Consider the following 4604-nt stretch of genomic DNA (forward strand, 5'->3'; position numbering starts at 1 on the left):
GACTGACTCTGCACCATCACTGACTCTCTCTCCCCCATCAGTAACTTACTCTCCCCATCACTGACTCACTATCCCTGTTCAGTGTCTCACTCTCCCCGCTCACTGACTCACTCTCCCCGCTCACTGACACACTCTCCCTAGTCACTGACTCACTCTCGCCGGTCACTGACTCACTCTCCCCAGTCACTGACTCATTCTCCCCGCTCACTGCCTCACTCTCCCCATCAGTAACTTACTCTCCCCATCACTGACTCACTATCCCTGTTCAGTGTCTCACTATCCCCGCTCACTTACTCATTCTCCTCGGTCACTGACTCAAACACCCCGGTCACTGTTTCCCTCTACCTGCTCACTCTCCCCATCACTGACTTACTCTCCCCGGTCACTGACTCACTCTCCCCCATCCGTAACTCACTTTCCCCATCACTGACTCACTCTCCCCGCTCACTGTCTCACTCTCCCCGCTCACTCTCCCCGCTCACTGTCTCACTCTCCCCGCTCATTGACTCACTCTCCCCGCTCACTGACTCACTCTCCCCGCTCACTGTTTCACTCTCACCGCTCACTCTCCCCGCTCACTGTCTCACACTCCCCGTTAAATTCCTCGCTCACTCTCCCCACTCACTGACTCACTCTCCCGCTAACTGACCCACTCTCCCCGCTCACTGTCTCACTCTTTCCCATCACTGACTCACTCTCCCCGGTCACTGACTCACTCTCCCCGGTCACTGTCTCACTCTACCCCATCACTGAATGACTCTGCACCATCACTGACTCTCTCTCCCCATCAGTAACTTACTCTCCCCATCACTGACTCACTATCCCTGTTCAGTTTCTCACTCTCCCCGCTCACTGACTCACTCTCCCCGCTCACTGACACACTCTCCCCAGTCACTGACTCACTCTCGCCGGTCACTGACTCACTCTCCCCAGTCACTGACTCATTCTCCCCGCTCACTGCCTCACTCTCCCCCATCAGTAACTTACTCTCCCCATCACTGACTCACTATCCCTGTTCAGTGTCTCACTCTCCCCGCTCACTTACTCATTCTCCTCGCTCACTGACTCAAACTCCCCGGTCACTGACTCACTCTCCCCGGTCACTGACTCACTCTCCCCGCTCACTGACTCACTCTCCCCAGTCACTGTCTCACTCTCCCCATCACTGACTCACTCTCCCCGGTCACTGACTCACTCTCCCCCATCCGTAACTCACTTTCCCCATCACTGACTCACTCTCCCCGCTCACTGACTCACTCTCCCCGGTCACGGTCTCACTCTACCCCATCACTGACTGACTCTGCACCATCACTGACTCTCTTTCCCCTTTCAGTAACTTACTCTCCCCATCACTGACTCACTATCCCTGTTCAGTGTCTCACTCTCCCCGCTCACTGACTCACTCTCCCCGCTCACTGACACCCTCTCCCCAGTCACTGACTCACTCTCGCCGGTCACTGACTCACTCTCCCCAGTCACTGACCCATTCTCCCCGCTCACTGCCTCACTCTCCCCCATCAGTAACTTACTCTCCCCAACAATGACTCACTATCCCTGTTCAGTGTCTCACTCTCCCTGCTCACTGACTCACTCTCCCCGCTCACTGACTCACTCTCCCCAGTCGCTGACTCACTCTCCCCATCACTGACTGACTATCCCTGTTCAGTGTCTCACACTCCCCGCTCACTGACTCACTCTCCCCGCTCACTGACTCACTCTCCCCCATCACTGACTCACTCTCCCGAGTCACTGTCTCACTCTCCCCCATCACTGACTCACTCTCCCCAGTCACTGACTCACTCTCCCCAGTCACTGACTCACTCTCCAGGGTCACTGTCTCACTCTGCCCCATCACTGACTCTCTCTCCCCATCACTGACTCACTCTCCCCGGTCACTGACTCACTCTCCCCGGTCACTGACTCACTCTCCCCGCTCACTGACTCAAACTCCCCGGTCACTGACTCACTCTCCCCGGTCACTGACTCACTCTCCCCGCTCACTGACTCACTCTCCCCAGTCACTGTCTCACTCTCCCCATCACTGACTCACTCTCCCTGGTCACTGACTCACTCTCCCCCATCCGTAACTCACTTTCCCCATCACTGACTCACTCTCCCCGCTCACTGACTCACTCTCCCCGGTCACGGTCTCACTCTACCCCATCACTGACTGACTCTGCACCATCACTGACTCTCTTTCCCCTTTCAGTAACTTACTCTCCCCATCACTGACTCACTATCCCTGTTCAGTGTCTCACTCTCCCCACTCACTGACTCACTCTCCCCGCTCACTGACACCCTCTCCCCAGTCACTGACTCACTCTCGCCGGTCACTGACTCACTCTCCCCAGTCACTGACTCATTCTCCCCGCTCACTGCCTCACTCTCCCCCATCAGTAACTTACTCTCCCCAACACTGACTCACTATCCCTGTTCAGTGTCTCACTCTCCCTGCTCACTGACTCACTCTCCCCGCTCACTGACTCACTCTCCCCAGTCGGTGACTCACTCTCCCCATCACTGACTGACTATCCCTGTTCAGTGTCTCACTCTCCCCGCTCACTGACTCACTCTCCCCGCTCACTGACTCACTCTCCCCCATCACTGACTCACTCTCCCGAGTCACTGTCTCACTCTCCCCCATCACTGACTCACTCTCCCCAGTCACTGACTCACTCTCCCCAGTCACTGACTCACTCTCCAGGGTCACTGTCTCACTCTGCCCCATCACTGACACTCTCTCCCCATCACTGACTCACTCTCCCCGGTCACTGACTCACTCTCCCCGGTCACTGACTCACTCTCCCCGCTCACTGATTAACTTTCCCCGCTCACTGTTTCACTCTCCCCGCTCACTCGCCCCGCTCACTGTCTCACTCTCCCCCATCACTGACTCACTCTCCCCGGTCACTGACTCACTCTCCCCCATCAGTAACTCACTCTCCCCATCACTGACTCACTCTCCCTGCTCACTGTCTCACTCTCCCCGCTCACTCTCCCCGCTCACTGCCACACTCTCGCCGCTCACTGACTCACTCTCCCCGGTCACTGACTCACTCTCCCCGGTCACTGACTCACTCTCCCCGCTCACTGACTCACTTTCCCCGCTCACTGTTTGACTCTCCCCGATCACTCGCCCCGCTCACTGTCTCACTCTCCCCGCTCAATCTCCCTGCTCACTCTCCCCGCTTACTGACTCACTCTCCCGCTCACTGACTCACTCTCCTCCCTCACTGTCTGAATGTCCCCGGTCACTGACTCACTCTCCCCAGTCACTGACTCGCTCTCCCCGCTCACTGTCTCACACTTTCCCATCACTGACTCACTCTCCCCGGTCACTGACTCACTCTCCCCGGTCACTGTCTCACTCTACCTCATCACTGAATGATTCTGCACCATCACTGACTCTCTCCCCATCAGTAACTTACTCTCCCCATCACTGACTCACTATCCCTGTTCAGTGTCTCACTCTCCCCGCTCACTGACTCACTCTCCCCAGTCACTGACTCATTCTCCCCGATAACTGCCTCACTCTCCCCCATCAGTAACTTACTCTCCCCATCACTGGCTCACTATCCCTGTTCAGTGTCTCACTCTCCCCGCTCACTTACTCATTCTCCTCGCTCACTGACTCAAACTCCCCGGTCACTGTCTCACTCTCCCCATCACTGACTCACTCTCCCCGCTCACTAGCTCACACACCCCGCTAACTGAATCACTCTCCCCGCTCACTGTCTCACTCTCCCCATCACTGACTCACTCTCCCCGGTCACTGACTCACTCTCCCCGCTCACTGTTTCACTCTCCCCGCTCACTCTCCCCGCTCACTGTCTCACACTCCCCGTTAAATTCCCCGCTCACTCTCCCCACTCACTGACTCACTCTCCCGCTAACTGACCCACTCTGCTCGATCACTGTCTGACTCTCCCCGGTCACTGACTCACTCTCCACAGTCACTGACTCACTCTCCCCACTCACCGTCTCACTCTCCCCCATCACTGACTCACTCTCCCCGCTCACTGTCTCACTCTCCCCGCACACTGTCTCACTCTCCCCGCACACTTACTCATTCTCTTCGCTCACTGACTCACTCTCTCTGGTCAGAGACTCACTCTCCCCGTTCACTGACTCACTCTCCCCGCTCACTATTTCTCTCTCCCCGCTCACTGTCTCACTCTCCCCGCTCACTGACTCACTCTCCCCAGTCACTGACTCACTCTCCCCGCTCACTGTCTCAATCTCCCCCATCACTGACTCACTCTCCCCGGTGACTGACTCACTCTCCCCCATCAGTAACTCACTCTCCCCATCACTGACTCACTCTCCCTGCTCATGTCTCACTCTCCGCGCTCACTCTCCCCGCTCACTGTCTCACTCTCGCCGATCACTGACTCACTCTCCCACGGTCACTGACTCACTCTCCCCGGTAACTGACTCACTCTCCCCGCTCACTGACTCACTTTCCCCGCTCACTGTTTCACTCTCCCCGATCACTCGCCCCGCTCACTGTCTCACTCTCCCCGCTCAATTTCCCCGCTCACTCTCCCCGCTCACTGACTCACTCTCCCCCTCACTGACTCACTCTCCTCGCTCACTGACTCAAA

The sequence above is a fragment of the Pristiophorus japonicus genome, chromosome 11, assembly GCF_044704955.1.
Source record: "Pristiophorus japonicus isolate sPriJap1 chromosome 11, sPriJap1.hap1, whole genome shotgun sequence".
Lineage (NCBI taxonomy): Eukaryota > Metazoa > Chordata > Chondrichthyes > Pristiophoridae > Pristiophorus > Pristiophorus japonicus.